Source organism: Rattus norvegicus, chromosome 5, assembly GCF_036323735.1.
Source record: "Rattus norvegicus strain BN/NHsdMcwi chromosome 5, GRCr8, whole genome shotgun sequence".
In the NCBI taxonomy this organism is placed as follows: domain Eukaryota; kingdom Metazoa; phylum Chordata; class Mammalia; order Rodentia; family Muridae; genus Rattus; species Rattus norvegicus.
In genome coordinates, this window is record NC_086023.1 from 81,191,451 (window position 1) to 81,202,993 (window position 11,543).

General features: G+C 48.8%; 1 long non-coding RNA gene across 2 annotated transcripts; it reads left to right on the top strand.

Annotated features, from left to right (window-relative positions):
* The first annotated feature begins 9,127 nt into the window (after positions 1-9,127).
* LOC120102896 (uncharacterized) lies at positions 9,128-11,289 on the top strand. Of its 2 annotated transcripts, none has more exons than XR_005504796.2 (2): positions 9,128-9,830; positions 10,571-11,289. It is a non-coding gene; the product is annotated as an uncharacterized LOC120102896 (long non-coding RNA). The 2 variants fall into 2 exon arrangements; XR_005504795.2 differs by having other exon boundaries at positions 10,577-11,289.
* Positions 11,290-11,543: the final 254 nt, after the last annotated feature.

Consider the following 11,543-nt stretch of genomic DNA (forward strand, 5'->3'; position numbering starts at 1 on the left):
TGGCATCACCCACAATGGGCTAGGCCCTCCCCCTTGATCACTAGTTGAGAAAATGTCTTACAGCTGGTTCTCATGGAGGTATTTCCTCAAGGGAGGCTCCTTACTCTATGATAACTCCAGCTTGTGTCAAGTTGATACACAAAAACAGTCAGTACAGGTTGTTGGTTGTCTTGTGCTCAAGGTTGGGGTGCACTTTACTAGCTCACAAACCTCAGGAAACTTTGCCAGCCAAATGAAGACTGTGCTAAGGCTTTTAGGGTGGTGTAGGATGTGGGGTGCTCCCAGAGCAGGCATGGGACAGAGAATAGCTGTGAGCAAGAAGGGTTGAAGCATAGACACCACAGAACCACTGGGAGGGAAGACCATGCCAGCCCAGTGGGCAGGAACTCTAGCCATTGCACCTCCACAGGCTAGCAATGACAGAAAGAATTGGAAACACTAGGCAGTTCCCATGGAAGATTTCTACACTATCCTGGAGAGGAAGATGTCCACACCGTCCTGGAGGAAAAGCTTCCTAGAGGAGATGCCACCTAGGGAAGTCTTGAAGGGCAAGTCAGATTGTCAGCGGAGGGGGATGGCATTCAGGGACCTGGTGTTTCTGAAGACTTCAGGTAACTGAGTGCCTCTACCTCCCAGCAATGTGCCAGACACTAACGAAGCTCTTCCTGCAGATTGTAGCAAGCATGTGGAGCAGCGAGGAAATGGTGAAGATGTACACATATATTGGAAGTTGGTGCTGGCCACACACAGGGGGGGATTGGAATATCCAGCTGAAGACCAAGGACTTTATTCCTATGAGAGGAGCATTGGGGCTCTGAGAGGAAAGGGACAGGTGAAATGTCTCCAGGAAGAGACCAAGTTGTTGGTATTTGGTGAGTTCTTAGGGCTGAGAGCAGCGTGGGCTGAACCACAGTGCCAAGGATGCCAGTGGGAGGTAGGGAAGGGAAGGTTGCCATAGTCCTAGTGAGATGCCACGTGGCACTGGCCTCATGGCCTCCTATTTGTGGAAGCACAGGATAGTGACTTTCCAAGAACTGCTCTTTGTTTCTCTCAGCTTCTGCTGGGACCCAGAGAAGCCTGACCTTTGGATCAGTGAAGCCTAGCTTATAACTCTTGGTTACCCAGGGCAGCTAGGGACAGGAACAGGACACACATCGATCAAGCGCCTCTCTTGTGCCAGGCCCATGTGCCAGATACTCTACACGCTCACTCAGAATCCTCTAACCAGCCTTAGAGGGTGCAAGTTGAAGTCTCTACTTTACAGAGGAGGGAACTGAGGCTCTGGGTGAGAGGGAGGCTGGGGAGGCTTCAAATCTAGATCTCTTCCTTTTCACCCTCGACACCCAGCTCCCAAGAAGGTCTGGTGGTCTCCAGCTGAGCTGCATCAGTTCCCAAGAGGTTAGAGGTGAACTCTGGAAGGGCAAGGGGAGCATGGGACACAGGGGTCAGGCCTGCCAGCTCTCTGGGACAGATGGGTAGAGAGCAAGGAGAGAAGCTCTACAGTCTGGTGTGCCCAGTAGCATTGCTTCCCATCTCCTCCTCAGCTTGTTCACATCTGCACTGCAAAGAGTCTGTGCCCCACTGCACGGACCTACATACCTACAGACTGCCCCCAACTTCGTTGACTTGATCTCAAAATGTAGAAAGCCTTCTCTTGGCTCCAGGCGGTCCTCTTGGGTGCTGGTGGCTGCCAGGGGTTTGCCTTCCCTTCTCTCTCCCCTCTGAGCCTCTGTACTCCTCCAACAAAGCAGGTTGATGATGCCTCCCGATGGACAGGTGAGAGAAGGATCTAGGCCATGGTCATAGAAGCCTCTAGAGGCAGCTCTGGGAGCCTTTACTGGGCTGCAGTGGTGGCTGCTGGGATTGCTATGGTGTCTTTTGTTGTCATAGATTTTTTTTTCTGCACCTCCCCTCTCCTTTTTGGCACTGAGGTACTTTGAAGGCCAGTTCAACCACAGCTGTATTGTCTACTGCTATCTGTGCTGTGGGATTTTGGGGTGTCACCAGAGGCCAGAGTCTTACGACTTGAGCCAAGACAGGTGGGTAGCAGGGTTTTGAAATGTGACTTACCTTTCAGCAGCCTCTATTTGTCATGCTATACATATAAGAAAAGATGGACTAGGGAGAGGACTGTAGCCTTGGTTTCAACTGAGTTCTGGCTGGTACTCAGAATGGATCCAGCTACATTTTCTGGAGACTGAGCATCAAATCCTATAAAAGTAATTTTTATTTGCCAGATCTAATTGTCCTCTCTGAGGCTTACTGCTGAATAAGCTTGCCCTTTCTGGTTCTTTCTGAAATCTGGCTGGCTGGTTTAAACTCAGCTGTTCTGACTGAAAACACCTCTCTAAGCTGACTGATTCAAACTGGCTCCTCACTGAATTGCTCTGCTTAGAAACACTGAAATGGAAATTTCTGGTTTATTTAACAACTTGGTTGTGTCACGTAATGTTTTTCTGGATGCTGTCTTATGAGAGGGCATGCGATGTTTTGCTGAAAACAGACACTTGAGAGACACTTGTGATATTTAGAAGGAATATTTATAGAACCCTGCAAACAGTGAGAGGATGCTATACCACACAAAGCTGGTCTTCACTGGTCTTTGCTGGTCTTTGGTGGTCTTCACTTTGTAGAGAGAAACACACCAAAAAGCTCCTAGTGGTATTCTGGCTGATGTCTACTTCCGATGACTCATGCCAGTTTGGTGGGATCCTTGCTGTTTCTGCTGGATCTTGTGCCCACTAATGACTCATGTTTGGTGTTTGCTATTGAACTGAACTGCTGTTAGCCTGACAATGAAGAGTGGAATTGCCCCAAGGAACTATTTCTAAGCGGCTCCACAAAACCCTTTTCCTATTAACCTTCTTTCTTCCTTACCTCTGGTCAGTGGGTTAGAAAGGAGGTTGAATTGTTTAAGAACCCTAAATAAAGTAGGTTTTGAAAAAAAAATCTAAGCCTACAAAAAAACTGCCTCTGAATTCTATGAACTGAGCATCACTGAGCACACTGACTGCACTCAACTGAACTCAACTGCATTCAACTAAACTGCACCAAAGTGCACTGAACTGCATTCACTGAACTGCCCTCTTCTCCCGATGCGCTCTGTACTGTTCTCAGGTAGCCTCTCTTTCCTGTCTGCCTTGTGAGAGTTGGGCATATCCTATCTGATTCATTCTGTCAAAATCTCTCTCTGACTCGTCACTTTAGGATCAAAGGTGTATACTAAGGATCAAAGTCATGTCTGTATTCTAGCCAGAGGGATTAAAGGTGTGTGGTTTGTCTGCATTCCAAATGGATCACACAGACTAGAAGGTGTTTGGATGCAATCCCTTGCCAGAGCAGCCATATTGCTGGATTGAAATGTCTGTACAAGAGCCACGTGACACACGCTGAAGATATAATATTGTGCTCAAATAGCTGTAACAGTACCCATTCTACATGCATACACAGGACCCACAGAAACAAACCACGGTGCACACACACACACACACACACACACACACAGAGGCATGAATGCACACACTTGCACACCACCAACACAATTAGCTCCTTTCGATTGAGCAATTAGGTTTTAACAATAACGCTCCAGAGTTCAGTGAAGCTTGTAAGGAGCTGGGATTTCATTCGCTCCAGTAGCATCTTTGGATGACTAGGAACCGGCTGTGCACTCTTGGGACGATGGATAACAACTGTACATCTTTTATTCCCATCGCAACTTGTGTGATCAGATAGATCCGGGCACCCAGAGGGAGCATGGCCTAACCGGGGTCCTGGGTGTAGACACGGAGTGAAGCTACCCGTGACAGCTAAAGTTAACTGTCACTTGACAGAATCTAGAATCACTTAAGCCTCTGGTCACGATCGTGGGGATTATCTTGATGGTGTTAAATGGTGTGGAGAGATCTATTTGGAGACTGGAGAGATGGCTCAGTGATTAAGAGTGCATACTGTTCTTGTATAGGACCCAAGCTCGGTTCCCAGCATATACCCATGTCCGGTGGATCACAACTGCTGTAATTCCAGTTCTATGGGATCCCTCTGGCTTCTACAGGGACCTGTGCTCACATGCACACACAGACCATACATATAACTTAAAATAACAAAAATAAGAGTCTTTAAAACGAAAGACCCACCTTTAATGTGGGTGGGACCATTCTCTAGTGGGGAGGTCAGGGACCCTGGATTGTATAAAGTATATACAGTGAGCTAAGTACTAGTGTTCATCCAACCCACTTTGCTTGCTAATTCTGATGGGATGTGGCCAGCTTCTTAGGCTCCTGCTGCCTTGACTCCCCTGTGGTGGGCTGTGAGCTAAAACAAACAAGTAAACAAATCTTTTCTCCCTTGAGTTGCTTTTGCCAGAGTATGTTTACCACAGCAACAAGAAACCAACACACCCCTTTTCAGTCACACTTTTCTGGTGGCACTGGGGGCTTGAGACCCTAGTGGCCCAGGTCCTTTCAGCTCCTCCACTCTCTTTCATTCAGCACATGGGTCCCTTACCTCCACTGCGCATGTTCGTGCTTCTGCATGTTGGGCTGCAGGCATGATGTCCGAAGGCACAGCCTGCCCATGAGCTCATCCGCTCGGCCCTCTCCTGGAGGAGTCCCCTCTGGAGACTGCCTTGCCAGCTCCACCCAGCAGGGCAAACAGATGCGAAATTGGAGCAAGCCCTCCTCTTGGGTCAGGAAAGAAAATATTCCTTTCCCCCCTTCTCTCTAAAAATATGCTCAGGGCTTTTTTGAGACTCAATGCAATAAAAAACAGCTGTGGCTCCAAACACCCCCGCAGCCTTCGCCTGGGGAGATGGAAAACAAAAACAGGCTCTGAAGGCAGATCGGCGCGTGTCCCAGCGCTGGCTCGGCTGAGGTGCCTCTGGCCTGGAGTGGCTCCCCAGGGACACCAAACTGTCCCTGTTTTCTTGTCCTGGGCACTGAAGCCACTCGTTTTCCTCTCTTAATTCTTATCATTGATGATGAGGTAGGTAGGTAGGGCTTGAACTCTGTTTCTTGGCTCTACAGAGAGCCACCACAACAGCAGCGTCCTCTGGCGGCCAGAAGGGTGTTTGTGATGTGGGGAGCTGGAGGGCTTCCTGGAGCTGGTGACATTGGGATGGCCTTCAAGGAAGGAGACTCAAAGATGGGGAGAGAAAGTACTGTGGGGTGACCAGAACAGACAGAAAATCGGGGGATAAAGAGATCGTCTGGGGAGATAGAATGAGACCTTGCAGTTGTGTGAGATTTACATTAAATAGGTGAATGGGACCCATGGGAAGTGCTTGAATGGTAGAGTCATTTGTATGAAGATAGACTCCTTGGAGGAAGGGGCTGACTTTGTTAGAAGTCCTGACTTGGTAGACAAGGACCTTATAGGATCCATACCTTCTGGCAAGGTATGCTGCCAGTAGGTCTTTTTATCTGGCCCTGACTTTCTTCATAGGGAACCCAGACCCCACTCACAGGAGCGAGCATTAGGGGAGATATTTGGAGGTTGGAGGTAAATACAGGTAACAGACAGCAATGGCCTCAGACCAGACAGCCCAGAGGGACTTTCAGGGGTGATTGAAGAGCCCTGGAAAACTGAAAAGTTACCCCATCCCAGTAGCAAGCCAGCCATGTGTGCTTGCTGGCTTCCGTGTTGCTTCACCCGGCTGAGTGGACCAGGGCTTCTTAGAACTTCTAAGGATGCCAGCTGCATGGGGGCAGACTCTGAAGCAAGGGCCCCTGGTCATTGTAGTGATCTGCTACCCTCTTCAATCAACCCTCAGGTCTCCAAATCAAGATCTGTATCTTCCTCTCTAGGCCCCAGGTCAGCCGGGATCCCCAAGAGATAACAGCAATGATGGCAGTAACATCCGCAGCACACTTTACTGAGTACCACCTACACAGACTCTCAGCAAAAGACAGCAGACCCAGATGAGGCCATCATTTCAGGGGGACCAGATTCACACATGTGCCCTGGATCACCTCCCCTGGCCTCTGTTCTGCCTCCAGTTAGTGGTTTAATGGGTGTGGCTTGGATTTGGGGATTTTTTCTTTTTTGAAAAAAAGATTTCCAGAAAATTGACGTTTGGGAACCACCGGTTTTCTGAAGAATTTTTAAAAAGGACTCAACCCAAACAAAAGATTTAATTGGGATTTAATTGCACACACTCAAAAGATAAAATTTGATAAATTTCTAAAAAGCTGTCTTAATCATTTTAATACTGAGTTCCGTAGTTCTAAGTATAGCCCTGCTGTTGTGCAATTAGTTGATAGAACTTTCTCATCTTGCAACACCGAGACTCTAGGCCTGTTAGTAACGTCTGGACTCCTAGGAACATTTCTTTTCTCCATGTTGGCTTCTGTGTTTGTTATATTAGAGTTTAAGTTCACTAAGCTACATCCCAACCTGGTGTTTAGTTCTTGAGACAGGATCTCACTATGTTGATATAGGTTAACCTTAATTGGACTTACGCTGTACACCAAGCTGATTTCCGCCTCTTTTGAGTGGTTGAGATGAAAAGTATGTGTTAGGAGAGCTTGCCCTCCCTCCTTTCTTCCCTCCTTCCCTTCTTTCCCTCCTTCTTCCCTATCTCCTTCTTTTCCTCCCTTCTTTCCCTCTCCTCCTTCCCTCCCTCCCCTCTTCCCTCCCTCCCTCCCCTCCTCACTCCTTCTTCCTTCTCTTCTTTCCTCCCTCCCCTTCTTCCTCTCCTCCCTCCTCCCTCCCCTCCTTCCCTCCCTCCTGCCCTCCCTCCTTCCCCTCTTCCCTCCCTCCCTTCTTTCCTCCCTTCCCCCTTTCTTTGCTTCCTTCCTTCCTTCCTTCCTTCCTTCCTTCCTTCCTTCCTTCCTTCCTTCCTCCTTTCTCCTTTCCTCTCTCCCTTTCCTCCCTCACTTCCTCCCTCCCTCACTTTTCCCCTCCTTCCCTCCCTCCCTTCCTTGAGACAGGGTCTTCTGTCTTGGAGCTCCTTTTGTAGATTATGCTGGCCTTAAAAACCACAGAGATCTGCACCTCTGTCTCCGGAGTGCCTTTTTCCATGATTGAATATGCCAGATACTTCTTTTTTTTTTTTTTTTTTTTTTTTTTTTTTTTTTTTTTTTGGTTCTTTTTTTCGGAGCTGGGGACCGAACCCAGGGCCTTGCGCTTCCTAGGTAAGCGCTCTACCACTGAGCTAAATCCCCAGCCCCAGATACTTCTTCCAGTGGCACAGGTCCAGCATAGGCCATCATGTTTGTCATAGGATCCCCTTCCCTTTGAAGGCTGAATAAGCCTTCGCCTAGGTGGTCACACTTTCTGTACTCACTCCTGTGTCCCTCTGTGGACACAGCTTGCTTCCACCTGGGTTGTTGCACACTTAGACGAACACCAGATCACTACCTCTCTTCCAGACTCAGCTTTCAGTTGTGTTGGGTCTAGATTTGGAAGTGGGAGGCTGACTCATTGGAAATGATGTTTTTAGTTCTCTGAGAAAGTGACTACTGTTTCCCTAGCGGTAGCAGGTGCACAGTCCCACCCCAGTGCGTGCACAGCCTACTCTCTCTAGTCCCTCGCCAACACTTACTTCTTCTGTTTTGGGGGTGGGACTCCCAAAGAGAGTGAAGAGCTATGGCTGTGATATTGATTTGCATCTCTCTTACGATTAGCATTGTTTAGCATCTTTCCTTGTGCTTGTCATTTCTTCAGAGAAGTGAAGGGACTTTTTATTTTTCTAGGTATAGCCTTGGGATTCAAGGCATCTACACAGTGAAGCACAGACTCCCAACAACAGAAAGTCATGGCCCCCTCGGATCTGAAGGAATTAGGGGAGAGTGCAGGACACAGGGCCCTCTGGTCTTCCGCAGGGCAAGATCAGCAGGCAGAGGGCAAGGATGAGTATAGGGGACAGACAGGAACAGCTCGAATAACTCACAAGAGAGGGCTATGCCGCTCACTTCACTTGTGGGTATGATGTATGTATGCATGTGTCTCTGTGTGTGCACACGCATGTGCACTCGAGCTGGAGGTGCCTGCAGCAAGTGTGTATTAACCAGATGTTAACACTGGGTGTCTTCCTCAATCACTCTCCATTGCTTTTGAGACAGGACTCTGACTGAAGCTTGCCAACTTGGGCCAGATCCTTCTGCCTTTGCTTCCGCAGCACTCCAATTGCAGGCACCTCCCCGCACCCTCAGCTTTTCACCCTCAAACTTCCTCAAGAAGCACCAGACCATCTCCCTGATCTCCCTCCTCCCCATCAGAAAATGGAGAGTGAAGATTGGCTCTGCTTCTGTTCGGGTGGTAGGAAATAAAGGCGTTCTGTTATGAGGAGGGACAAGGGCCCTTCACACTCGCCTGATTCTGACTTCTGTTTCTCAGCCGTGTACTCCCCAAGCATTTGCTACAACTGGCCAGACAGACTGACAAGAGAGGACTATGCTGCTCACTTCATGTGTGTATATGGTGCGTGTGACCATGGAGGGTGACAGAAGGAACTAGACTAGTTAACCTTCTACTCCACTATCTTGTAACTAAGTCAGAATCCACTGATAAATGTTCCCCTCCCTCCAGCATCCTCTTCTCCAGTGGCAAGTCTGACAGCTTACCTCTAAAAACTCTCCTCAAAAACAGACTTCTGTTGATATGAAATATACCAGGCCCATCCTTCCCCTAAACTTAGTCGTAGATTAAGCCACTTCAAAGCCCCTAAATCTCTCTCTCCCTCTCTCTCTCCCTCCCCCCCTCTCTCACACACACACCCCTACATCTACAGAAATGCTTACATTTGTTCTACTCTTGACACCCCACCCGCCTTAATTCTTTTCAAATGTGTCTGGTGTCTCACTTTCATTGATAAACTCATGACTTTGCTTCACCCTGACTTGTTCTGAAACTCTTTTCTTTGATGTTAAGTTGGGAACCTAGCTGTACCTAAGCAGAGCACCCCAAGACTTTGACAGGGTTCACTGGGTTTCCCAGCCAGCATCATGAAGATATATTGGAAGTGCCAGTTGGGCCAAGATGGGGCTCTGATTCAGGGGTTGCCAGCCCAGGACTCCAACCATGAAGTCACCTGGGACAAGCAGCTAGAATGTCATTGGTGGAAGAATAAAGTTTTTCAGCAATGACTTCAGTTGGAGAGAGGAACTCCAGGACCCAGCCAAGAGCTTGAAACCAGATCATTCTTAGGAGCAGTGCCCAGACCCAAATCCAACAGCATCTCACTCTTCTGACTTGGCAGAGACTCTCTGATGGGGAGCTCTGAAGGGAAAGTCATGTTCTGCAGGACTGTGGGTGCTCTGGACTGACACTTTGGGGAGTGAATTCAAGATCCTCAGAAACCCAGGTCCCCAAAGTCAGACCCATGAGAATTTCTCAGAGGCCCATGAAACTTAAAGAGGTCAGGGACAGCACCCAAGAACATGACTCTGAGACATACTTGGAGCCCACAAAGGCCTACCTGACCCTATCCCTACTTCCACTCCCACCCACTTCACAGATGGGGAAACTGAGGCCTGGAGAAAACAGAGCAATGGCTCAAGATCACCATGCAAGTCAGAGGCTGAGCTGTCTTCTGGCTGGCTGGCTTCCTTCCCACTGCATTCCGCTTGCCCTCCGTGAGCATTCCAAGGCACCGTGTAACAGGAAAGGAAGTGTCAGCAGGCCAGCTCACCACACATAGCCCTCCTGCTTGTAGTCAAACTCCATGAGCCTGCTTTTTCCAGCCAGGATGCGGACCAGATTACCAAACCCAGCATTTACTTCTATTTTCCAAGAACGAAGTCAGCAGTTTTACTCTGAGTAAAGTGCTCAGAGACCCTGGACCCCCTCATGTGCTTCAAGGTCTCCTCCTGGGCTGCCTTAGTATCTTGAAGGTATGTGTCATGGAGTCTCAGACACAGTACTTTTCTCTGTTGCTTCCCTCTCTAACTTCTAACGTTGAGGGCGGCCGGGTCAGTGGTTCTATCCACAATGCATAGCACAAAACATCTCTGCCCCAGATGTCCTCGGTATTGAGCTGTGGTCATGTGGTCCAGGATGTTATAAGTCCAGATGTGAACAAGGTTTTTGCCTCTAAAATGCTGTGGGAGCTTCAGTAAGGTTCTCCTGTTTCTGGACTTCTCCCAACTATCTGTACTAAGAGGAAAGAGGAGGGGCCAAGTCTCTGGGGCCTCTGTAAAGTGGGCCATTCTGGACCCTGTAGTTCAGGAGGCCCCAGACAAGTTTATGCCTCAAAGTGGCTGTCACAGGAGAGAAATCCACCCACTCCTGTGCCTAAAGGGTGGACAATCAGCTCTCTTGGGTCCCTCCCCCAAGTGCAGTATCCTAACTCCTATTCTACCAGAATGGAAAAACCTATATCTGCCAATGACCTCACTCTGCAAAACTGCAGGGGGCGGGGCCAAGCATTGCTCCAGGGAATTGGATGAGGAGAAGGCTCCCAGCTGCCAGCAGGGCTCCAGTATGCAGTCTCACCAATCTCAGAGAACCCCCCAGGCCTTGGGCTAGTTCACAACTCCTCTGACTTGTCATTACTCCATAAGAGGCATGCCTGAAAATGGCTAGGACCTTCTCACTAGACAAACTTAACATCCTTGTGGCTTTGCTTGTGGAGTTTCAGAGGCCTCCGGGGCCCAGGACCACCAAGAGAGGCTTGCAAGACCCCGAGAGCCAAAGATGAGGACTGAGAAAAGAGAATGGTCATCCTGACTGACACAGAGCACACCGGACACATGACTGTTTCCTGGAGACTTGTCATGTGGGTCACCCACTGGCCCAGCATCTTCTTGATCTATAGTTGGGAGAGCACTATGACCCTGTGCAGTGATGGCAGATACCATCATGGTACCTACTGCAGTGTGTGTGTGTGCGTGTGTGTGTGTGTGTACACATGTAGTGCCCATGTACTAAATAAGTAAGTGTAAAGAAAAAAATTAAGAGCAGATCCAATGAGCAGAGGGAGCCGGGAAGCCTGGAAGTGCAGTTTCTAGTATTCTGAGAGGCCTGTGGGTAGCAGGGTGACCTTTCCCCTGGGACTGTGAGAATGGAATCCCCATACATCCCTGTCTGGCTCTTGGTAGATGAGGAGGGGCAGACCAACTACAGTCACAGCCAAGGAGAAGGCTGCCATCATGGTCAGAGAAGCACCCTCTGCCGCCAGAACTTTTTCTTCTTGCTGGATCCATGTGTGGTTTCCTACCCAGACCTGTACGGTGTAGGCAGAGTTATTTACAAACATGCCTCTCCTAGTGAGCTCCAGTTCACGCTGCAATACCTAAAGCCTTTGCTTGCATAAATATGGGGGCCTGTCGTAATAAATCACTTGTTATTCTCTCTCTCTCTCTCTCTCTCTCTCTCTCTCTCTCTCTCTCTCTCTCGTGTGTGTGTGTGTGTGTGTGTGTGTGTGTGTGTGTGTGTGTGTGTTGCTAGGGATGAGCCCAGGACCTTTGCACGTGCCAGACAAATGCTTTACCTCTGAGCAACATCTTCACTGCCCCTACTTATTTCTAGTAGACTTTTGGGTACAGAACTTTACCCTGGGGCTGTCATTGTGGGCTTTAAGTATTGTGCATACTAATAACTTGAGC